The 27,136-nt window shown below is 32.6% G+C and overlaps 1 protein-coding gene and 1 pseudogene across 1 annotated transcript in view; both read left to right on the plus strand.

The window, feature by feature from the left end:
* LOC145247921 (dynamin-1-like) overlaps positions 1-27,136 on the plus strand; it is a 372,083-nt gene that overhangs the window by 107,411 nt on the left and 237,536 nt on the right.
* On the plus strand, positions 10,143-10,364 carry LOC145248453 (U2 spliceosomal RNA; annotated as a pseudogene).

Below are 27,136 nucleotides of genomic sequence, written 5' to 3' on the forward strand. Positions count from 1 at the left end.
TTTTTAAGCATGTAAGGATGCTTAATGTGAACAATAATTTACTTTTATACAAAAAAGAGAAAAGACCGATTGAATCTCTATAGCAATTCAGATACCACTGATTTTTGTGCAATTTTTAACAACATGAATTAGACATCAATAAATATTTTACATATTTCAGTTTCTTTGAAATATTTTAATATGGGCATTTGAAAATTCAAATATTTCTGATTTGCTTTGAATTTGTAATTAATTTCAATTAAGACTCCTAAAACTGAAGCCTTAAAATTTCTAGAATCAAAATCATTAATGTATTTTAATCAGAATTCTAGATGTCGGGTTTAGTATCGTATCTAAATTTAAATCTTCATAATGGGACATAAAAGTGGTCGCATATTTTTATTAGCCTAAAAAGATAGTATCGTGACAAACATGTACTATACTATCTCCCCTCCAATGGAGAAGGTAATGCCTGCAAGGATTATATGATGACAAGATATTACCTCTCTCTTAATTGAGCATTGGAAGATAGTATATAATTTGAAATCCCTATCTATAAAAGTGAGAATATTTGTACGAGGATACTTCTCAACCTATATACTCAACAAATTTTTGAACTACAAACTCGAAATTCGGTATATTGGATATTCAGGCATGTGGAAAACCTTTTAATTGATTTTTATTCAGAAAAAAGGTTGCTAGGGGTCAAAATTGAAAGATTGGTATGTGAGAGTGATTGGATTTTGATCTGTTTGCTGTTTCATGAATGCGCATGCGTGAATAGTTTGCATTACAGATTACTTGTGTTAAGAATAAGTAGTTTAATCTTTTAAAGATCGTGTCACACTGGTATAATGGTTATCGTACTCGACTCACTGTCTTGAGGTTTTGGTTTTAATCTCAGCTTGAGTAGTTTTTCTTTTTTTTTCTTTTCTTACTTACAAGAAGTGAAAGATTTAGAAAAAAACAATACTCGCATGCATATGTCTCAGTTTCTATATTAAAATATAGTATTTATGCATATTTTACAATTGGGGAAAACGCTTGCAGCTAGTAGTATAGTAAAGCTGGATTGAGAATTAGCAAGGATACAATTTCGGTTACAGATATCAAATCTCCATTAAATGGAAAAATTGTACTCTCTCATTCAAACCAGACATATGAGGTCCAGGTAACTGAATTGTTTGAAATCTGCATGTATGATTTGTTTATAGTGGTGAAGGCTTTGTGTAAGATCAGTCACACTTTATGGAACCACTGCTAACTTCAGTTGGTGGAAATAATTACAAGTTAGAGCAGACAATAGACCTCAGGTTTTACAGCACTTTTCCTTCACCTAGATGCATGTCAATGAAGATTGAGGGTACATCTCTCCCAGTTGTTCTAAATGCACTTCTGGATACTGACCTGGAAATACATCCTGGCACAATATATACAACACCGAGTATTCTGAAATGGCCACTGCCTGGTATTTATCAGGCTCATTGTTTAACTTTGATCTAATGAGAACTGCTTTGTCAGCATGATTATGCTATACAAATATATATATATATATAATTACATATGCATTTATGTTGCTGCACATTATTGAGCATGTTTCAGTCAGCTAGTTACAAGCAACTAGAGACCTCTTCAGACGATGCGGCTTATACAAAAGTAGAGGATATGTATATATATGTGTGTGTGTGCATGTGCTTTTCTTTATATTCAAATAAACATTTTTTAATGTCTACACGATCATGACAGTGTTTCGATCAAAGTTATAAATAACTAACAACCTTGTCAGGCAACGCAAATCAATTTTAAAGTTTGAGTCCTCAAATAAAGATGGGAAAGCAAATTACATAAACATTGCAATTTAAAAAGTCACAGGATTATCTATGAAAAACCAAAAGAAGAGAAGAGCAAGGAAAAAAAAAGTGAATATCTATTGATATTATTCTATTAATATTCTTAACCTGGAATAATATACATATAAATAACTACTGACTCAACGTGTCATGAGTGAGTTTAGTACTATTTAATACTTAAGCATAACAGATCAAAGTAAATGCTATTTTATACTCAAATATGACACAGTCGATTATGCTTGGATATATCTAAAAGAAAATGAGTAAATTCAATTAATAAATGTCATTTGATAAATAAGTTTGAACAACTGAGGAAAATGCTATTTCAAAATTAAGCTGTAAAAATCTTTAATCACCAAAGAATCCATACAAGATTGAACATTGCTTTTTTCTTTTTTCATTTTAATCCCACATTCTTGTTTGTCTGGTATGAAAAAAAAAAAAAAAAAAAAAAAAAAAAATGTCATTTAAATTGACATAAAGGGATGGTCGTTGAGAGAGAGAGAGAGAGAGAAAGCTAAGTAGGTAAATACAAACCTAATCCTAATGTCATTCTGCTCTGATTCCTCTCTTTAACAAAGCAGATGTTGGAGTAGAGGAGGAATCTACCAGTTTGTGTGCTATTATATAAGGTTTATTTAATGAAATTTCAGAAATCTGTCTGAAATGAAAGTTTTTAATGCACATATGTTACTGTTTTATTTTGGTGAACTTGAATTAACTAAAACCTCAAATTTGTCGATACTATGTACTATGCACTACAGTTTTCATCTTGAATGTCATTTTCGCAACGTTTTGGCCAATGAAATCTCCAACCTTAAGGTGCATTTTGTCGAACTTGGGGAATCTGCACAGAATTTTAGAAAATAACAATTTTGAACGACGTAATGAATAAAGTACTAGGTAAAATTCAGTTCTAAGTGAAACTCTTCAGGATGTTCAAGGTTCAATCCCTGGTGCAGACGATACTAGTAATATAATTGCTAATTACTGAAGACTTTCATCCGGTCATGCTACTCCGGTGGATTAAATAGAGATGGATTTGAAATTCCATGCAGATTCTCAAGTTTGGTAGAAAGATTCTCAAGTTTGACAAGATACACCTGGAGATCAGATGTTACATCGGCTGAAACGTTGTGAAAAGATGAGAACAGTAGTTTGAGTAATCCAAATTTTAGAAACATAATGGCGATATTATGGTGTAATTTATGAAAATACTATCAGGGTTACTGAGTCTTACCTAAGTATAACCCTTTCCCCTTTCCTCAAAAGATAAAATAAACAAAAAAACTGGTGTGTCCGTTTCGTCAAAGATGACTAACAGAAATGTTACATTTTGCTAACAAATAAATCGAGCAGTGAAAAGATTAGGCAATAATAAAATCTATTTATATTCAAACAATAGACTATTTATATCACCTGCAATATTTTTTTTTTTTTTTTGTTTGGAAATCGCATATACTGGACGGGTACATGGCTGTTGTTTAAAGTATTTTTGAGATGTATAGATTTTATTCTGTGAAAAATTACATAACAAAAAATTAGGCACAAGGCCACTCAAAAATTGGAGAGGATGGGGGTCTATGGTTATCCTCGTTACTGTACCTTTGCTTGTCTATGCTAGTCCTAGCTGAAGTTTTCATTCACCATAATACCATAGGCACACCGAGGGGGGAGGGTCGTCTTAACATTCCCAAATCATATTGTAAACTAATAAAATGTGTGTGTGTGTGTCTCTCTCTCTCTCTCTCTCTCTCTATCTATCTATATATATATATATATATATATATATATAGTAGAAAAAAAATTGTATAAAGAGTCAGCAGTTTTTTCGTTTTTTTTTATTTCATTGGCATATTTTTATTTGAAATTTAAAGTATTTTTGATCATAGAAATTCTGGAGATAGATAGACCTGATCCCTAAAGGTGGAATTTGATGCAAAAAGTTTGGCTTTATCAGATGCCAAAAAAAAATCATTAATGACGGATAAATAAATAAATGCTGTATATCTGTTCAGGACCCTGTTTGTTGTTCACCAAAACTCTGAGTAGGGAGGGGGACTAAGTTTCTACTCAGTCACTCTAGATTTAACAGGTTGGGCGTAGGACTATCTTGTGTTTTCTATGTTCTTTTGCAGCTGGTGCAAGTAGTTTTAAAGACAGATTTGGTTTCAGAGCATCTATTTTGTTGACGGCACTTAAGATAGTGATTTTAGAATACTCATTGTATCAAAACTTATGAAGGAAAATATTACATTTTTCAAACAAATTGAATTGTGAAAAGATTTTGCAACATTTGTATTCCACAAAAATATGAAGTATATGGTGACTTTTTTTTGTTAATATAGCTAATGTCTACTGATAATATAACTAATTATCCCAGCTATAGAATTTGACAATTTTATATGGCAGCATTAAATAATGGTTGATATGCTATAAAGCAAAGTAAACCAAGCTATTAGTGTTTGTTTTCTTCTATCTATCTAATGAAAAGGTGATGTGATATGTGACCAATTAAAAATTTGTAATATTCTGAAATCATTCTTTCAGAATATTAAAAATTTTTAATCGGACTTGTATCGCATCACCTTTTCATGAGATAGATAGAAGAAAATTAACAATTAAAAATTTTTTTTTTTATAAATATTTAGTATTCAAAAAATTCCAGTATTCTGATGGAAAATCTTGAGTCAGTTCTGGAAATTTCATAAACGCTTCATGATTTGAAAGCCATTTTCAGTCTTATTCAGATTGATGCATAAGTCAAATATGCATAAAATCACAGAAAAATTTATATAGTTATACTTACTAGTGATAGGACGATTCCAGTATTTTCCCCCAGTTCTGATGCTGTTCTGAATTCCAGATTCCAATGCAATTACCAATTCAGATTCTTTTTAAATTTTTTTTTTTTTTTTTTTTTTTTTTTTTTTTTTTGTGGGGGGAGGGGGTAAGATTTCTGCAAAAATTCATGTAAATTTTCGCAAATGTAAAAATACACTTATGGGTATGACATAGCGATTTTAATTTTACTCAGTTTATAATCAATAAATATTTATTTCCTCAATAATACGAGCTGTGGAAAATTAAGTTTTAACTGAGAATAAAGAAATCGAACAAAATTTATTGTGATTATCTGTAAAATAGTCACAAATCTTTTGGATACCAATTCTGATACCACAAAAACATTCTGACTTTCTTGATTCCGACTAATGATTAATCGTCTCAACATTAACACTTATCAGTCAAAAGTGTTTGCACTAAAATTTATGGAAAAATATTAAGTAGAATCTAAAAAAAAAAAATAATTTCTGATATTATAGCTTCTACGCTGAAGCGATACTATTATGCATCTTTAAGCCATTGCGTGAAAAGATTAGCACTCTTCTATTATGAAGACATTTTTTTTTCATACATAAGTCACCACTTATCCTCGAGTGGCTTCTGGGCCTTGATAAGTAGTCAAGGTACAGTCGAGTGTACAGTAGTCAATGGGACAATGTCATAAGAATCGTTAGTAGTATAAATTTGGTAAATTGGATTACTTAAGGGGAACGGCTCATCAAGAACTTGTTTATGTTGGACTTGAAGACGACCGTATTGTAATTGGCTGGAAACCAGGCAAATGTAGAACAGTTCCACAGGTGTACAGTTCTAAGGAAGAAGCTTTGTTCATGGAATCTATGTTTAGGTTTAGGCACAGATAAAGAGTGGGGGAAATTATTGATAGTGTTTTCAGCTAGCCGAGTGTTTCTCATGAAAGTCTGGCAAGAGGGGGGGGGCATAGATTGGAGCTCAGGCGAGCACTTGCCATGAAAATAATTATAAAGCAGAGACAGGCTCACAACGTCTCTTTTGTAAGAAAGAGGTTGCAGGGAAGAGAAAAGGGCGTTCCTTACTAGGCTACAAAGTCTATTTTGAACTCTGTCAAGGCAGGATAAAGTATTTCTAGCATCTCCTGCCCATATGTGGCAACAATACTCCGTTCTTGGACATACCTGACTCTTATATAGGTAGAGAATTACATCAGCAGTGAGATATCTATTGGATCGATAGTAGGATCCCACCATTTTTCCAGCGACCTTGGCCACGGATTTGATGTACATGTTCCATTTTAAATCCAGGGTAACGGTCAAGCCCAGAAACTTGTCGAAACATGGAAATAGACATAATGTGATTTTGTGGTTTGAAGTTTATTGACTCTGAATATTCAATATTATTTTTTACTGAAATTCTACTTAATCTATATAATTATAAAATTTTGGACCTGGCTTGCTTGGATCTTTTCTGTGATGATTGGGTGATTCCATCTTTTAAAATAGGGATGACAGGTGAATATATATATATATATATATATATATATATATATATATATATATATATATATATATATGCGAGGCTCAGAGGCTATGGAATGAGAGTTGTAAGTTTTGGTTTTAATTCTAGCTGATGGCACCCAAGTCATTTTTTACTTTTGATTTTACTACTATATAAGGTTTCATATAATAATCGATAGAGAATTGTCTCTATAATAATAAATATGTGATCTGCATGAATTAAAATATCATATTTAAGCATATCTTATGACTGGACAATGCCAGGCGACCTGCTAGTTTTCCATAATATTTGGTGTGAGTTTTTGTCATTTTTAACTGCCATGTCTCACTTATCTGAATAAGAAGTGCCATTTTCTTTAATGTTTGTCCCGCTCTTTGAATGCTTCGTGATTTTAGATTCTTGCAGGTTTTAATTAGTGATGGGACGATTCAAATATTTTTCTCAATTCCAATACAATCGCTGATTCTGTTCTAAATTCTTTATTCTGATACAATTACTGATTCAGATTTAAAAAAAAACATCTAAATATTTATCTACAGAGTTGTTTTGAATTTTTCGGATTACTGTAAAAATGCACTAATCAGGTAATCTAGTGATTTTAGTTTCACTAGCGTTTTAAAATCAATATGTATTTATCATTTTATAATTTGTACCAACAATGAAAAGAAAAATTAAAAAAAAAAAAAATCATTTTTAGCATCAGAAAATCAGCACAATTTGTTCTGATTCCAATACCCCAAACAGTTCTGATTTTTTTCCATTTCCCGATCCTAATTAATCACCCCAACACTAGTTTTATTATCGGAATTTATTTCTGGCAGTACGTTATATATTGTGCTGCTTTTTTTTCTTGTTGATGCTAATGTTCGCTGGGTAATATCATTAAAGAAATGGTTTATTTAGTCTGCAGGGCTGGGAATAAGCAAAGACTACTACAAAGTGAAAAATGGTTTTAACTGGATTAAAACCTGTATCTCAGAAGAGGGACGACTTAATATGGGCGTTGTCTTAGATCGCTTGATTAATTGGCTGAATATCTAGAGCTATGATTCCCCACCACTGTACCATGACACACTAATGTGCTGCAGAATGATTAGTGGTGTGCCAAAGAGATGATAGCTAGAAGTCATTTAATTTGATTTTGTTTAATAGAAATTCAATTTCTTAATCATGATGACACTGCTCGATTAAAAATCAACACATTTCTGGAATCAAAACATTCTGTGCATTTACTAATTAGCAAGCTTGGGATGATGGAATATCAGTTTTTCAAAGTATTGAGACTCTGCATTTGAGTTAAATAATTCAAACTCGATTTTGATACCAAAACGATATCATATATTTAATACAAGATATGTTGATTTTTGTGAATAAAAATAATCCTTGTTTAATCTTTTTTGATTAGTTTATTGTAAAAAGGTTTTATGAATAAAAAATATTTTTGTGGTAGGTGTGCTGTGAAAATTAACAAAACAAAACTCAATAGTGTGTTGCATGTACAAATGGTTGGAAACCACTGATCTAGAGAAAGCCAATATTGTACAAATAATCTGCCTGATTTTCATTTTATATTTTTGTTTATTCCCAGCCTCGTGAACGAATTTTTTTTTTTTGTGAAATTACTTTAAAGAATTTTATCAATAATAAAAAAGGCAGAATAACACATAAGATATTGTCGAATGTATACCTGCATTGACTGTTAACAAATTGTTTTATCAAGGCTTGTTATGGCGTCATGTTTTTATCCTGAGCAGTTTTGCACGTTTTCTTCTGTTTATGTTTGAACTTTGTTTCTGTTTTTGTGCACGATGCTATTCACAGGTTGTAGACAAATCTTTTATAATTTCAGACACTTGTTGAGGTTGTACTTAAACAAGTTCTTTTTTTTTTTTTTTTTTTTTTTTTTTGTAATAATAAAAGCAAAAAGAACTTAGCGGTTTATATTCAGTTGCAAATTAGATAACGTATATTGGTTGTCAGTTTGTTTGGTGTAGAGACTTTGCATTGGGATAAATGTGGAGAGAGAAGAGAAGGGCATGAGGAGGGGTAAGAGGAAGTAGTGGCTGAGGAAATGGGAAGAAGTAGAAGAAATGAGTGAGTGAGGAGGGGGTGTGAAAAGAAATGTGCAGATAGGACTGAGCAAGAGTGTGTGTATTTACCTGTTGATGAGCCGATGATATATTAGATGTATTGCTTGCTCTCAAGTTGCACTATGACATATACTCTCGTGATCATCTAGTCTTTTCTAATTAAGCTCTAGGGATCCCACGTGTTGGATTTCAATCTCATAGCAAGAAACTGTCTTGACGAAAGATGACAGCAATTTAAACTTAAACAGCTTTACTTATATTAATTTGCCTGGCCAAATAACAAATCAGAATTCATCTCTTGATTCTTGCATCAGATTTCCTTTTAGATTTCTTTTGCAATAACGATAGAAAACCTTACTGTGCCACTGTCAGACTGCTATAAACTCAATTCTTTTAATTAGGCCTATTCCTGTGCTGAACCTTGTGTTAATCCAAAGTTCACATGTATATATATATATATATATATCAATGGATTTACTCAAATGTCATATTAGCATACATCAGTTGCTATGACTTTTTTGTCTTTTAAGAGTCACATGTCCTAATTACATTTTTTTTATGCAATTTTTCTCAAATTTGATATTTTCATCACTTGTGCCCCCTCAACGTACATGCTCTCAACTAACCTGACAGGCAACAAAATCCCACTCCTTCAGTGTTGCAGTCCATATACGCCGGAAACACTTTTACTACAATATTTTCTTCCCTTGGACTGTTAGACTTTGGAAATCCCCCCCCCCCCGCTTCCTTAACTGTACTAACCCGCAGAAGTTTAATTGTAATGTGAACACATTTTGCTGTTCAACTCCTCAGTTCCATGTTAGACACAATCCCAAATAGTAACTCCTTATGTCCAAGTGGCAATGTGCCATAATTTTTGAGGAGAAGGGGTGAGGAGTAAAGACTTGAACATGTTTTTTAAGGAAACAAGAATTTTCTAAATCTGACTCCGAAGTCTGTTTTCAATATCTTTCCATCAGCTAATCACATGGTGCTCCAATGAAGTTAACAAATGGCAACAGGATCATCTGCTTATCAGCTGATTCTGGATCAGCTGTCTGGGTTAGATTACCGAGAGGCATTGAAGCTGGAAGTGAGCATTTGTTTGCCTTCAAAATGATCCATCTCGTGCAACCAATCCTCAACCACTCCTCTCTTGAGATGACGCTGCTCAATTCTAGTGGTAAGGAGAAGTTAAGGATGACTGAAGTTTAGTACTGACCAGACTCAACGATGCTTAACTTCTGTGATCTAATGGGAATATGATGTGTCAACGTGATTATCATATCTAATACATGTAGATTATGCTCGAATGAAAAGCTTGAAAATTTAAAAGTCCCCCCCAAATTTACTCAACTGTAGAAGCGAAATAGAAATGTAAACATAGAATAAATTTCAGTTTAGGATACCTATATACATAGTAAAAATAAACTAAAAACAAAATTACTAAACTAAATCAATATCTAAAGTAGCAATGAATAACAAAATCGATAGAAAATAAATGACTTCAATCACACACAATACTAAAATAAGATCACCTATTAATTTGATGTACTTTTAAAAGATGCCCCACACAAACAACAACAACAACAACAACAACAACAACAAAAAACCGGGTGTTGTATAAATTTTATCTGAGCCTTTGTTTGAGAGAAGCTCATGAATACATTAATCTGTGAGAGAAATAAAAAATCTGATTGGTTAATTAGCTGCATTAAACACTATTTCTATTTAGATCGGTTTTACTTAATATGTATGACTAAAATTATTCCTGATCATTGTACGACTGACTGCTCCTGCTGTTTGTCATATAGAAACGTATAAAGTTGCTTGAATCAGCAGGAGCTGAATTGGGCAATTTAGTCCTGCTGGATTTTGATCGTACATAATTTCTTGGCCTTTTGGTCAAGATCAAAGTGTAGTATCTGTTCTTCAGATGCTGCACTTCATTTTCTTGTGCTCTTTCGGTGGAGGAGAAATCCTTCACGACTGAGACAATTTTTATTTTTGTACCTTTTCTCCACGTTAAAAAACGACCCTGGTGTCTAACTCTGTCCCGTGGGGAGGCATAGTAAATAGGTACATAAGGGGGTTTACTAAAATCGTACGACTATTTGTTCCTACTGAGTGCTGATTTGCTATTGAAGCAACTTTTACACGGACCAGCTACTGGGTTTGTCAGCACAAAATATCGTAAAAATCTGTTATTTATTAAAATAAACAAAATGAATTTACTCACAAATTTCAATCGAAAGATTTTTTTTTGGCAAATATATTTTTAGATTCATATGAAAGTATTTACAAAATTTTTTTTCTTAATATTATTTTTTCCAATTCTATGTGCCACTTTTTTTCATTTTTTTTTTTTTTTTTCGTTAAAGATCTTTGTAAAAACAATGTTTATTGGTCATGCCTTGGTAATTATGCAGGACTAAAAATTAAACACTATTTTATGTACACCTAATTAAAGCCTGAGACAATTATTTTGCACATTGTATTGAAAAAAAAAAAGTTGTCTGTCAAAGATTTAATTAGTCAAAGCAGTTCATCAGCACAAAAAAATTAAAATAAACAATACAACGAATTTACTCAAGTTTCGGTTGAGGTTATTTTTGGTAAATATCTTTTTAGCTTCATACCGAAAGATATTTGCAAAAAATATATATTTTTAAAATACTCTCTCTTAAGTCAGAAAGTCAGCAAAATAAATAGAAATATAACTATTTGTGTTGCAAGACATTTCAGATTTTGTTTAAATTTTTGTTTCAAAGTTTTAGAATATAGTTTGTGTTAAACAAGTCAAAGTTAAAGAAAGTCACTTGTTTCCTTTAAGATTTAGTTTTAACTTTTTTACTTCAGTTTAATTAAAAAAACAAAACTTAAAAAAAATGTCTGAGAAAACTTTAAAAAATGATTTCTTTTACTTTTTTGGTTATTGTGCGCTGCTTGTCCAACCTGTAGATGTTTATTCCGAAAGCCATTCTTAACATGGGGAGGTTGGGTGTGGTAATTCTGAAAGGCATTTTCTTATTTTTAACCTCCCATGTTGAGAACGGCTTTCGGAATAAACACCCTTTGCAGGTTGACAAGCATCGCACATTGCCCATTTTTATTTATTTTTTTATTTTATTTTATGTTTTATTTTTTAAACGGAACTGTATCCAATCTTATTAAAAAGAAAAAATTTTTTTTAGAAAATAATAGTTATTTACTTGTCTCGCCATGATAGCAGTTAGACGCTAATGTTTTAAATGTTGGGGAAACTAGCCCCCCCCCTCCCCCAAAAAAGGTACACGGGATTGGAAACATTGCTTCAGTCTTCAGGGATTTATTCTAGTGTTACGTTGCTATTGTTACAAAACTCAAATTTTTAAACAGGTCACTTGTAAAAATTAATTTGACCCCCCCCCCCCCAAAAAAAAACAAACAAACTCTCAGCTGAAAGTTGTGACAGACTAAATTCATTTTGTTTTTTATTTCTGTAATAAAGAAATAAACTTGTTCCTTTATTTATTTTACAAAGATTAAAAATAAAATGAAGTGGTACACTAGGTTGAAAAAAAAAATGTCTCGGCCTTTAAGAATTTTCCCAAAATAATTGCGACTCTGGCTAAAGTGTTTTAATATTTTTTGCACTGACGAACTTAATAGATCGTTCGTGTAAGAAGGAATATTTAATAAAAATCGGGAGTTTTCTTCAGTAAATATCTTTTTAGATATGGACATAAAAAGATATTTGCCCAAAATAACTTCTCGAAACTTCTGAGTAAATTCGTTTTATTGTTTACTAGCGGGGGTACCCGGCGTTGCCCGAGTGTTTGTTTCCTGGACGGGGGGGGGTGAGTTTTAAAATGTTATGGTAGGTAAGTAGGAAGGATCAAACCCGGAGTCATGAGTAAAAGTAGGAAAATAAAGTGTGAAAAAAAACAAAAAAAAAAAACATCTGCAACGTTAACAGTTCGGCCACCAAGAAAAGTCCATTCCAGTTGTTTAGGAAAAAAAAAAAAAAAAAAAAAACGACTACGGTAGGTCGGCGCGAACGTGAAAATATAATGTGAATTGTCCAGCACGCTAACCACTACGCCACAGAGCACTGCAGCTTAGTTTAGTGATTTAAAATAACTTCACATGAAAGAACTACGAAGCCAAACCGGTGTTCTCTTCTCAACTGTTCCTTGTGAACGATCCCCAAACGGTGTTAAGTGGTGGCAGGGGGAGGAGGAATTTATAAGAGAGAAAATATTTTACCACTTCCATTGATCTTAACCGATTTTGGCCGTGACTTCTCAGCAGAAAAAGTATAGAAATCTAAGATTATCGAGGAATTTGAGAAATAATAAGCCTATAACAAACCTCAGATATTGTTCTGCCGTTTGTGCATATTATATTTGCATGAAATATCTTGATTTTTAATCCTATTAATGTCAAAATCCGACGGGAAAAAATGAGTTCATTTTATTTATATAGATAGATAGAGATTACAAGATTGTTTATATATATATTATTCCTTAATTGGAATTTTTTATTTTGAGATGAGCATTTTTTTTTTTTTATGTTAATTTTTATTTTTATTTCGGACTATTAGTCTCATCTTTATTAGTTGTTGTTTGTTTGTTTTTATTGGTTCACAACGTTTCGGCCAACTTCCTCTGGCCTTCGTCAGGTGGTAACCGCGACGGATAGGAACTTCGAATCTCCTAACTGCATTCTCAGCCATCACTGCCATCCGTAGTTGTCGTCGTCTCACCACATTTTTGACCAATTACCTCTGGCACGCTTTGGGTGGGATTGAAACCGCTATCTTCAGACAATGTTCATCTGGAACCGTAGAGATTCAACGTCTCTATCAACTGCGCCACGGGCCCCGAAGGGCGATCAAGGTTGGATTCTTTGATCTTATAAATCCACATTTATTCATTATCTGATCTTCCATAGTCGGGTCCATACCGATTGGTATATATATATATATTATTCCTTAATTGGAATTTTTCAATGCAACCATACTTTGTAGACAACTAATAAAGATGAGACTAATAGTCCGAAATAAAAATAAAAATTAACATACAAGATTGTTTTACGATATTTTATGCTGACGGACCCAGTCGATCGTATGCGTCGAAGTTGCTTTAATCAGCGTACAGTGATCGTACATAATTTTTAGTCGTACATATTTAGTAAAACTCCTGTTTAGATATAAAATTAATAACAAAAATCTGCACTTATTCATGTTATATGGATTCTTTGAATTTCTGTTCTCATCTGTTATTTTCACAACATTTTGGTAGATGTACCCTCTGACTGTTTTCAGATGTATCCTGTTGAACAGTAGTGTGAAGAATCCAAATAATCGATAGTCATCTCAAAAGTTAAGATCTGTGCCTGATAATTCTCTACAGAGATGAAACCTGGACGCCTGTGTGTAGCTTAATTGCCATGGATATATTCTCATATAACTACAGCTACACACACGTTAATAGCTTTTTAATTTAGTGAATCCTGGGAGACACGAATTTGATTTTAATGAGTAAGAAAAATACTTTTTTCTTTTTTTTTTCATTGCAAATAACATGGTACAACAATATAAAAAAAAAAATTGGTTAGTGAGAATCAGATAATGATTTGTTAAGTTAAATTCTATTTAGGCCTATTTTCAAAAATCCGACAAACTTAATTTTATATATTAGATATATAACCGCTTGTGAAACATTTATCCGGGTTTCTAAGACTTTTCTATATTTATGTGAGTCAATATAATATGCTTAGAAAAAAAAAAAAAAAATTGAATCTTTTTTTTACTCATTGTGTTGACAGATTTCTTACAATGTCTGGATGTCCTTGAAATAATTTTGATTATTTCGGTGTCTGCTGGTGAACACATGACTTGTTGCATGTATTTTAATAGAAATGTTGAACAAAAATCTCATGAAGACAGTATGACTTTTAGACTTCATTTATGGATATTTATAACGAAAATTGTTTGGTTTTAACTTATGACATTCAGTTTCACCCTCCTGCCACCCAATCAACAAAAAAAAAAAAAAAAAAAAAAAAAATTAAATAAATAATTGGCAGTTTTATAGAAGAATTAAATGGAACAATTAGCATTGCATTACAATAAAACTCTAATGAAGAAAAGGGTAATAACTAATCCACACACACACACACCACAAGCACAAAAACTAAACATTGTTTGCTTTCTGACAATTAAATTCAAACAGTCAGAAAAAAAGAATTTAAAAAAAAATGTGATAATGGGTTTTAGTTGTAGTATAAAGTGGTACTCATGGAATTTCTTAGATAATAATAGTATTATCTAAAACGAATTTTGTGTGTGAGTTCGTTCCCTGTGGTCTCGAAAACGGTTGGGTAGATTTTTATGAAATTTTTACATGACGATACTTTGTGCCTGCCACTGTTCTTAGGTAGGTTTTGTATCAGAATGACTTCGATAAGTATCACTAATCGAAATAATCCGATAAAAGAAGGAACAGGCGATTTTGACTAAAGTTAACATCTTACACAGTCTAACATTACAAGTGCATTTGAGACTTTTATCATCACAAAAGCTGGAAGGCTTGACACAGAAGAGATCCCTAGATGTAAAAGATCTTTCTACTCCAGTAGTTTCTTCCCCAGAACCGCTAAACTATGGAATTCCATTCCAGGCCACTGCTTCCCCAACTGTACTGACATGCAAAAGTTCAAGTGTAACGTGAACCAACATCTTGCTGCCCAAATCCCAACATAGTACCCCTGTAGTTGTTGCCGCTGATAGTAGCCTCCTACACCAAAGTGGCAATGTGCCTTGTTTGGGGTGAAAATGTAATTTAAAAAAAAAAAAAAATTTTAAATCAACAGTAGGTTATTTGATATGACAGGGGCGTGTTCAAAATGTATGTTTTTCTTTAGAGCACAATTGAATCATGGTAATCCAATTTTTTATATCAAACTTTAATTCAAGCTGTTATATATATAAAAATAATTTCATAAAATCAACAGTAGGTTCTCTACAGTGCAATGTAGACTACAATATATTGTGTACTAAGTCACTACGGGGAGACATGTGAAGCTTCCTCCTGGTGCACTGCGATGGGTCCTCAACTAGAGCAGGAAATCAGTCGATTTTATTAAAAAATGAGTAATATCACCAATTTCGATGACATTAACAATATGAAAGTGTGAAACATTAAAATTCACAATCCTGTTTGCAATACAACCATACTTTGTAGAAATAAATATAATGAATTTCCAATTCTTTATTTGATCATATGCTTCAAATACCTGAATACAATGTACAAAAATGTTGATAACTCTGACACTTCTCTCTTAGCTTAATTTTTGTCTGCAATTGCTCCTTTTATTTTTATTTTTTATTATAATTATTTTGACTAACTGAGCAGTGGTGGTGGGGTTGACAACAGGTTCTAAAATTCTTGACAGCGTGAAAGTGTCTTAGTGACATCCCAAATTTCTGGCTTTTTGGCTCTACAAGCAAATGCTGTCTGGTCGGTGATTATTTTCCCTGTCAATGTTAACTGGCTTGAAAACTGATGCGAATCTGGTAGAATTGAAACCTCGTTTGACTATTTAAGTGCAGAATAATGACACAAATGACTAGCTCCAAATCTGAAGGAGAAAGCATGCTGAGAAAACTCGTCAACAATTTGGCTGTTGTGGCATTGCTGTTCATGGTATAAACAGAGCTCATCGTTGAGAGACAGCAATAGTTATACACTTTGTGGATCTTCCATTGATCTTTGTTGCATCTCTCACTTCTGCCCCTCCCCCACACACACACTAGTGATAATGAGGGGAGGGCAATCCAAATATACAAATGTTATTGGTTTAACAAGATTGCATGCAAAGTAGATTATATTTTAAAGTGGTTAACTGATAATGGGTTTTAGTTGTAGTATAAGGAGACCTCCCCCCCCCCAATAAGTGCTATCCATAGAACCGTTAATAAAATTCATGAAGGATAGTAGAAAGTGGATCTTGGTTTACTTTCGAAAACCTTGTAACTCTCACTTTTCTCATTTTATCTTTTTAGTCGGCACATTTCATGCGTGATGTTTCTGACAAAGAGGAGATTGCTGTTTTCTAGATTAGAATCTATCCATTTAAGATTTATTGCTGGTTAGTTTTTGACTTTGGATAGTATTTTTTATATTTTATTTTTTTTTAATTCTTTGCATCGAGTGGCTTCATGCCTTGTCTTGAGCAATTCTCATTAAAAAAAATGCAACCATATTTGGTACAAATCAGTTTCATTCATGAATGTTGCACAGCTTTTCAATGATATTTCAAATGTGCAAACTTGGATACAGTGTACAAAATTGTCAAGAATTTTGACGCTACACTCTAAGCGCTGCATTGGATTTATTTGTGATTGTCCTCTTCGATTCAGGTTCCCAGGTACTTGTATATCCTGGTTAGAAGAGATGACAACGTTAGTTTTTGCAGCTCTTGCAGGGAGGTATCAACGTCCTGCATACAATACCTAGTATTTTCTGTCAACCATCTGATAGTGATCATGTTTAACGTTGCTTAACTTTAGTGATCTAACGAGAACCAGTGTGTCAACGTGATTATGATGTACAGTCACTCACACAACTGTTAAATCTTTGAATCCATTAATGTTAATAGAATGAAATGTGTTAAAAAGAAAAAATTCTAAGACATGTGGACTTAATCCAAAATCCATTCAGATTATTGTAACGAAATTAGAAACGAAAAATAGAAATAAGTGTTCATTTAAACAAAGACATTTTTTTTTAAAGAATAAACATAAAACGAAAACAAAAAAGGATCCTAGCAACTGCTCTTTTCATTGTCTATTAATGTTGGCACTGTGTTGCTGACAATTTGGTTAAACGACCCCAGCAAGGTATCTTCATTTTTTATTCATTACCAACCTGCATGATTTGCCTACATGGATGGCAACATTCCACTATGGGACATTTTTTTATGCAAATGTTTACCTGCTAATTATAAACATTTTTACTGTTTTTTTTGTTTAAAAAAAAAAAAAAAAAATCTCTTCATTATAGAGCTAACTTATATATGGATATTCATATTAAAAATCTTAGCCCAAACATATTTGTGTGACTTTTTTATTCACATGTAGGGAGATTTTTATGCTTCATTTAACGGTAATTTTCCTTTATTCAAGCATAAAATGATCTTAAGCAAACTCCTCCTGTTCACACGGTTCCACAGGTCAACTGTCTCCAAATTCCATTCTCTCGTCTTGTCTAACAACTTGGTTTCAAGTTTTTCTTTGCAAATCAACCATCCTGCGATTTAGGACAACCATGCTTTTGCAGTAGTTTAACCAAGAGAATGAACGTTCTACATAAGCATACAAGTGTAATCGATATTTAAAAAAAAATATGGAAATCCCTCCAGACAGGGCATGAAGCCAACTGTACTGACATGCAGAAGTTCAAGTGTAACGTGAACCAACATCTTGCTGTCCAACTCCCTACATAGTACCCCTATTGCTTAGGTCCCTACATCACAGTGGCAATGTGCCTTGTTTGGGGTGAAAATGTAAAAAAAAAAAAAAAATTATTGAGGTGTCAAAAACAGAAATTTGCTGAAAATTATTTCTACTTATACTCCTTATCACCTAATCAATTTTGAATCCATTCCTTGGCTTCATGGCAAAACTTGAATATTATAAAAATCGGAATATGAAATGCTACCCTGAACAACGACTGTCTTCCTGATAATCTTATATATATATATATTTTTTTTTTGTTAGTTGCTTTTCTTATTATTAATCATTATTTTTTTAATGGAAATTGCTTCAATCAAGTCATGAAGCCACTTGCTGTTTAAAAAAAAAAAGAAGATATTTCAACGTCAAAAACTAGCCAATGATAACTGTTAGATGGATAGATTCTGACCCAGAAAACAACTTTGCCACAAACATCACTCATGGAATGTGAGGACAAAATGAGAGAAGTGAGTTACAAATCTGTCAAAAGTAAACCCAAGATCCATTTTCTACTCTCCTATGTATAATTATTTTACGTTTTCAGTTGATGACTACCTGATCCTAGAAAAAGTTGAAAAAAATTCACATAACATCTGATCTCTACAAAAAATGAAAATATTAATATCTATTTAATAATATGCTCAGTTTCATGTTCATGCGTATTTTATCCTACACATTGTTTTTTAAAAAAAAAAAGAAAGATCTGATTACTGAGAATCCAATGCAAAAAAATAAATAAAACCAAACAACAATTATTTTTTTAAATTTCAGCTAATGTAGCTATTGTTTCGAATGAGAAGCTCTAATTAAAATTCACTTTCTTTGCCTTTGGATTGGGATGAAAGGATGATTTGTCCAAAAATGATACAAGAATATTATAGGGTCTATTTGCACCAGACCTTACTTGGACAAGCTTCTGAGATCGAACTTCATTCCTGATCTGAAATCTGTTGGCAAAGTTACTGAAAAAAATTGGTTGGATTATTCTATCGCTCCAGAAGATATTTCACTCCTTATGCAATCCTCTACCTGTATATGAGCTAAATATGTCCTCAGATGAAGTATTGTTGTCACATCTGTTCAAAACTGGCTTAGTAGATGATGTTCTTTTCTCCTCCTTGCAACCTCTTTCTCATATGAGAGACGTTGCAAGTCTGTCTCTGCTTTATCATTATTTTCATGGCAAATGCTCTGAACTTCAGTCTATGGTCCCTCCAGCAAAACATTCACAATAAATACTTGTCTAAATACAAGTTAAAATTTCCCCTACTTATATTTAATCAAAAATTCATTAAGCAGAAAAGTGGTTATTTGGGAATTGTCAATTTTTAACTTCAATCAAAACTTAGGAGTCTAGTCTACTTAGGAGTCAGTTGAAAAAATTATGACCCCAGAATCTGTTTTATAAAAACTCTGGCTCCTACAAAACTTTCAGACTCTCCACCTTTTCTGCTAAGTCTACTCGGCTATTTCGTCAATATCTGTGGGAAGTCGAGATGTATTTATACCTTTCCAAGGATTGTAAGTCATCAACCTTTTTTTTCCAGTAATATTTTAATCCTCTCATCATATTATTCGTCCTTCAGTCAATCCATCCATCTTGTTACATCTTATCTTGAAGTGGCTTTAAATCTTCATAAGTAGTAATTCTTAAAAATATTTCAAGGACACCCCCCCCCCCCAAAAAAAAAAAACACTTACAGCTCTAGATGAAACTTGAACTTAGCATGGCAAATCCACGGTTTATGCTTTTAACAGATGCACTACTTTCATTTTAGTATCAAATGGGAAAATGGACAGTTCTCTGCAGAGGGATTGTTTTGTGCCTTTTAGTTATGGGCCATTTCCGTCCACCCTACCCCCCACTTAATCCATCACACTATTTTGCATATAACTTCCTGTTAGCCTATCCTCCTCTTCTGGCTAGGCCAAATTAAATAGTTTATGATAGAAGTTCAAAATGGAGCAACATAATTTACTCTTTAAAACTTTCTTTAGTTCGTTACGATCTTTAAATGAAATTACATTTTTAACAGTCAATATCGCCATGTAAGTGATGAACCTTTAAATAAATAAATAAAAATAATAATAATTTATACAAAATGCAGTAGAATGAAATTCTGTTATATATTTTTCATGTGTGAAAAATATATTTTTTATTTTGGAATTATTTCAATGTTGTGTCTTAACACATGAAAAACAACATGATGGTTGAGGTTATTGCTTGACGTTGTTAAACTTATGTGATTGAGTCTGGTTCTATGAGAAGTTTTATTTGGGGAAGGCGTTTCCATTCAAACTTAGGATTAGTGGTAAGATAAGTACCCTCCCAACTCTTTTCAATATAAAGTTAATCAAAAATTTTAGTTTCCACATGTTAAAAGTATATATAGATCATTAGAGAATTTAATTGTTATGCATTTGCTGTAAATTATTTGTGTTTTTTTTTTTAATGTGAACTGTCTTGAACTTTTACGAAATTAGTATATACAAATTTCACTGAGTATTAAAAAGCTATTCTTTTGATTTGCAAAAAAAAAAAAAAAAAAAAAATCAGTTGCTTTTGAGGATAATCCCAAGATTTCCTTTTTGGTGCCTTATAACCATAGACATTGGAGGTTACCACTATTTTAACTCAATTTAATTCCTACCTACGTATCTATTAGTAAAAGATGAAACACTAGGTTGGCATTTAGTAGGAATTGAACCCAGATTTTGATCAAAATGTTCAGCACTAAAACATCCTGCAATCGCTCAGTCAATTGTTTTTAGAAAAATTTTGTTTGAAATTAATATAAAATTGCAGTAATTTTTTTTATTTATATGAAAAAATATGACTAGCAATGAAACCCGACATTGCCCGGGATTGAATTATAATCAGCAAATGTTTCACACCACCATATTTTTATTGTCATCGAAATTGGTGAAATCACCCATTTTCCAATCAAATCAATTGATTTTCTGCTCTGGTTGGGGACCCAGCACCAGGAGAAAGCTTCACATGCCTTGCGCAGTGACATAGCCTACAATACATTGTCGTTTACATTGCACTGTAGAGAATCTAATGTTTTTATAAAATTTTTATATATAATGGCTTGAATTAGTTTCAAATGGAAAAGTCAAGTATCATGCTTCAATTGTGATCTAAACAGAAACATTTCAAACGCATCCCTGTTATATCAAAGAACCTACTGTTGATTTTGTGTGTGGCCTTATTGTGTGGTGATAATGGTTTGAATTTATTTTTTTAATGAAGAAGTCAAATATCATGGTGCAATTGTGTTTTTAAACAAAAACATTCATTTTAAACATGCCTCTGTCATATCAAAGAACCTACTGCTGATTTTATATCTGGTCTTTTGGCTTGTGTGGTCAAAAAAAACTTCTCAAATGCACTTGTGATGTTAGACTGTAAGGCGTTAACTTTGGTCAAAACCGCCTGTTCCTTCTTTCATAAGATTATTTTGATTATCGATACTTATCGAAGACATTCCGATACAAAACCTTTCTAAGAACACTGTCAGGCACATAATGTACCTTTGTGTAAAATTTCATAAATCAGCCCAGCCATTTTTTAGTCCATACATAATAAAAAAAGCAATGATGATGCACAGTTGATTTTGTCTGCAACGGTCACACGAATTAGTGCAGATTTTTGTTGATCATGTGCAAATTGGACTGACTGCATAAAAGCAAGCTGGTTGAAGGACGGAAGAATTCATTTTAGAGGATGGCGGATTATTTGGAGCTGAGAGAACATGAAGTTAAGAGGTGCTGCAAATTATAGCGTCAGTAAAAGGGAGTGTTGTCAATTTATTTAGAATGCATTGGCAAGAATTTATTTTATTTTGCATCAGTTTCTTTCAGAAACCATTTCAAATGGATACTTTTTTCCTCTCCATTTATTATAATTAAACAGAAATAACAAAGATGTTTTCCAGAAGAATAGCATCCCTTGGAAGCATTTAGAATCCTCATTCTTTTAAAGATTAAGATTTAGAAGCTATTTATATCCAAGAATTTTATCAATATTAAAAAGAAAATACTAATAAGTGTAGTTTTTTTTTTTTTTTTTTTTTTTTTTTTTTAACAATTTGTCCGATTAATATTGAATGATCAAACAATATTGTGATATCTACCTTTTTGAAAAAAATCTTATTAAAAACAAATTTTTTTATTTTATAAAAAGCAAAACAAAAACATGGTTAGAATAAAAATTAATGTGAAACAAAAATAGAAGTACTGTCTGACGACACCAGATAGTGTGTGTGTCTGTATACACATATCTCACTATGAAGATAAAACATCAGAATAATGCGAGGACAGAATTCAAAATAGACTTTGTAGCTTAGTGGGGGATGCCCTTTTCTCTTCCCTGCAACCTCTTTCTCCACAGAAAAGACGTTGCAAGCATGTCTGCTTTATCGTTATTTTCATGGCGAGTGCTCGTCTGAGTTTCAATCTATGGTCTCCCCTCGTCAAACTTTCACGAAAAATACTTGTCTAGCCAAAACTACTATTAATAATTTCCCACACTCTTTATCTGTGCCTAAACCTAAACGTAGATTCCATGAACAAAGCTTCTTAGAACTGCACATCTGTGGAACTCTCTTCCATTTGCCTGCTTTCCAGCTAACTACAATTTGATTTTCTTCAAGTCCAACATAAACAAGTTCTTGATGAACTATCCCCCTAAGTAATCCAATGGACAAAATTTCCACTACTTATGTATACCCTTATCCTCGAGTGGCTTCCGGGCTTTTATAAGTGGTGACTTCTTTGTAAAAAAAAAAAAAAAAAAAAAAAAGGATTTTGAAGAGCTGTGTGTAAATTATGCTGTCTTAAACTGTTTTAAGAAAGCAGGATGAAAGTACAGCAGAAACTGTAGGGCACGATAGATTTCTCTTGTCAAAATCTGGGCTTGTAAATCATTTTTAATGATGCAACCAAATACATGATCAACAGTTTTATGAGGAAGCTATATAAAAACATGACCTTCAATGCTGAGTTGTCATCCTTGTGGTCTAATCTATAAATCAAAAAGTTGCTTGACAAGATCTTGTGGGATTCATAAAATAATTGCATTCAAAGGAATGTTGGAATTTTAAAAAGATCTCTTGGTTGGAGTGACTGAAATTGTGGGTGAATATCTGGCATCCAGTAGGATACCCTATCTCCATAAAAAACAAAATGAGAAAATTAAAACAAAACAAAGTTAATATTCAAGCACCCTTACCAGAAGAAAAGTTTTGTCACATAAGGTGAACGCATACATAAAACTGAAGCTGGGAGATTAGTTGCTAGTTTTTCTCTACTCTTATCTGTTTTTTCATAGTAGGTGCTCAACTGAGTTCCAGCCTCTGATATCTCTATAAAAAAGCTTTAAAGCAAGAACTCCTCTTATTATTTCAAGTCCAGTATCAGCATACACTTGTACCAGACCCTTAAATAATCAAATTGTTTTCATTCTATCCATATTAAATTACCTCGGTTTAAAAGGATTTCTCCATTGACTAAGGATAGGAAAGATAAAATGTAGTATGAGAACAGATGATACACTTTGCTTTTATCTTTGTCAATGTTTTTTTTCTATTTTTTAACTTTCCTTAATATTATCCTCATGATGATAATTCTTTCAATATTGATATTTATTTTTTTTTCTATTTCTTTCAGGTGAGTGTTGAGTATAAAATAGAAACCATTTTTTGAAAATCTTGGTCACAAGGTTTGTACTTGGCTTGGCCAATAACCAATAATCCACTTTTTTTCCCCTCAAATGTTTGGAATTGGCAGGCAGCAATTTGGCAGTTAAATCTTTTAAATAAAATTCTTCTGAGAATGAAAAATAAATTTATTTTTTTTATTTTTATTTTTTATTTAAGTCAATCACTCTGTTCGCCATCATCCTTCTAGTTCTTTTAATAACAACAACAAAAAAAAAAAAAATGAAAACATCTGCTAATACACCTGGACACCTCTTCAGTATGTTGTATTACTTAGAGTTCGGAACTCCTACGTCTTGTGATGCATAGGCCAGTCAAAGTATACCATCATTTTAGATGTAAAGCCTGATCCAGTGTCTCTGCAGCTCCTTCCTGTTGCAATCAAATCTCTCAATTGTCTGCTTCCAGTTCCTTTTTGATCTTCCTCTTTTCCCATCATTGGAGCATTTGGTTGGCAATTCTCTCTGAAGCCAATCTTAGAGTATGTCAGAGTTATCTTAGACATTATTTGCAGATTATTGATGATACTATCTGTTGGTTAGCATGTTGTGACTTTTTGGTTGGTAGTTTGATTACTCCTAGTATCTTTCTAAGGCTTCAAATAATGACAACACTTTGGTAAATGATATTGTATGATATCTCGCTATTTTCATGGTAAAGGAGTATGGTTTAGTGAGGAGGGAAAATTGTATGCACAGAAACTCAATGTTGATTCTTCGCTGGCCCACTTCACTAACCAACTGATATCAATTTTAGGTTATATAACACTTTGTCAGTACTATCTCATGTAGGTATTGATAATGTATCCACCCCTATCCCCAGTGACTTTTATTCGACAATGGGTATTTCCTTCTGTTTTCAGTACGCTCAACAATTTATTTTTGACAATTGATCATGTTTTCTTCCCTCCAAGAGCGTTTCGATACCTAATATACACAGCTTCGATGTTTAACAATGTTTCTTGAATCTATGTATATTTTTGATCTTTCACCATCATACACTTTCCTTTGCAGGACTCTACTATCACCAATCAAAGCATCACTTGTTTCCAGATAATTAACAACTTATCTCCCTTTTCTCTTTTGAGTCAAACCTCTCTCCACTTACTAACATGGACCCTACTCCCCTCTTTTTTTTTTTTCTTTGTCTTGGGAGCACCTTTGGTCTAGCATACTGCTTGAGAATGGGAATAATGACATTATAATTACTGATGATCAGGAGATTTGAACACGGTCATAAAGTCGACCTTGACTTTGTAGGTTAGCATTCTATCTTCAGGCCATATATTAAAGAGTGTGTTTGTATTTTGCCTCCAAATTAAACATTTTTTCTTTACTTTTAATCAATTAGCATCAAGTACTAAAACAAACTTTTTAAAATTCATATTTCACAAAATTTGATTATTAAATTAAAGCCACTAAAGTTAATTACTGTTTCTTTGTAAACTTGTTAAACAACTCCACACGCTAAAATTATTTGCCAATTTAAAAAAACGAAAAACAGTGTTTTTTTTGTTTTTTCTCCTAACGAAATCCTTCTTTAAATGAAAACCGGTAATTAGAATGTCTCGGTTACAATTAGTCTCTCTTGTTTTTACACTTTGAGATTGGCAAACGTTGTTATACATTTCTCATTAAGTTCTATAGGCATTCCTCACGCAATCCCAAAATAGAAGACGACAAAAGAATGCCATGAACATTCTTTATATTAAATAAATTGGCAACATTCAAAGAAATAGTACATCAAACATTTAAATAAAAAAGGTTTAATTAATTACGTCTGATTATAAATATAAAAATTTTAAAGAAAATAAAAAAAATTATTTAAAAAATCAGTAAGGATTTGATGGAGAGAAATGGGAATTATACGAAGCCTTAGTTCTGATGATCTTGGAATATTGAATCTAGACAGCACATGGAGATAGTATTTATCTCCCTTCCTCATCATTAAACACAAGGGTTGAAAAGTGGAATGAAAAGGCCAGCACTCCCAAGAAGGAGCACTCTGCCCTGCAAATATTGTTGGCATTCCCTGGTAGGGACATCTCAAGTGATTAGCAATAAACTAACCCTCTAATTAGAGAGAAGGCAAAGCCTCAGAGATTGTACCTCCTAGAACTATACAGAACCAGTATCATATCGCAATCAAGAGAAGAGGCAGTTACAAGAATAGTTTAATTTTGGTGCCAAAGTAAAATCCCCAACAGCACCGAATATGTGCAGAAGAGTAGACTTTGATGGTGTGGCCATGTTGAAAGAATGGATGAGATATCTTGTAGAACAGTTAAGGTAGAAATTTTTGTTTACAGAAAAAGGCCAAGAACATGATAAAAATGGATGGACCTTTGAGGATGATGGATAAGGACAGGACAGAGATAGGTTACTTTGAAAGTTAATTTCTTAAAGCTGTCAAACACATGTCAGCATGTAAAATGATTTAAAAAAAAAAAAAAAAAAATTTTTTTTTCTTCTCCAAACATAAGTTTTTAACTTGTTAATAAAAATGACAATTCATTTTGTCTTCATATTTAAAATTACGACTTAATACTTATCAATTTATACTTTTGTGAAGCCACATCAGTATAAAGTAATTAAAAGAATATATAGACTAATAATAAATTGTTATACATAAGTAAAGTCAACAAAACAATTATTGGTTGTTTAACGGTTAAACACACCCTATTAACGGGATCACAAATTTGCTGACTGCAACCCCATGCAGAGATAAACCGGGCCATTTATTGATCATGGGTGGTGACCTGTGATGCCATAGGACAGGGTCCTCATAGCTTGTCATTCGTCCACTTCGTCAAAACAAGAAGTCATAGAGGCCCAATCTGATCATTTAGCTAGTCAAGTCATGTCCTAGTATCTATAAGCTTATCCCCCAACCATATTATTCAATCTGATTCTTCCAAAAATCAAAGCCATGTATTTTTCTTCTATTTTTTTCGAAATAGATACTAGATGGTGGCTGGGGAGGGGTCTATCATGTTATTAACAAAGATTACCAGTGCCAAAGAGTAATGTGTTCAAAGAAGTAATATTTTTCTGGGAATATTTTTCTAAGAACAATGTGTTCTTGATATCTAAGAGCAATCTATAATATAAATCTCATCTGTCTGTTTAAATGTATGTATGTATGTATGTTTGAGGGGACAGGTTTTCATGAAATCGGTATCATTTTGAAGCTCAACCCTTCAGATGACAAATATCGAAAAATTGGCTAAGAACTGGGTACTTTTCTACAGAGTGGGGTTGCTGTTTTCACCAATATTTTCGAAAATCATCCCCTTCTTTTCGATTGACTAGACTTAATTTAAACCTTTGCCACTTCCGGTTTGGCGATGGACGCAATGGCAAAGACATCATATATTTTTTTCACATTCTTTTCCTCCTTCACGGTACGGGTTCGAGCCTGCCTGCGTACTACCACTTTTTTTGCTCAACACACACCTCCAAACACCTGGACAACGCTGGGCACCCAGGCTAGTGTTATATAAATCTAAGTATATTGTGCATTAAATGACCTGAAAAGGTTGATTTTTGCCATAGGACGAAACAAACAAAAACAAAGTTAATAAAGAACATACAGCATTAGACGATGAGGGATAGAAACTTCGGGATTAGTCACTTGGTGAGTTAATAAGTTAAG

Source organism: Euprymna scolopes, chromosome 26 (genome assembly GCF_053919585.1).
Source record: "Euprymna scolopes isolate OS-2025 chromosome 26, ASM5391958v1, whole genome shotgun sequence".
NCBI lineage: Eukaryota > Metazoa > Mollusca > Cephalopoda > Sepiida > Sepiolidae > Euprymna > Euprymna scolopes.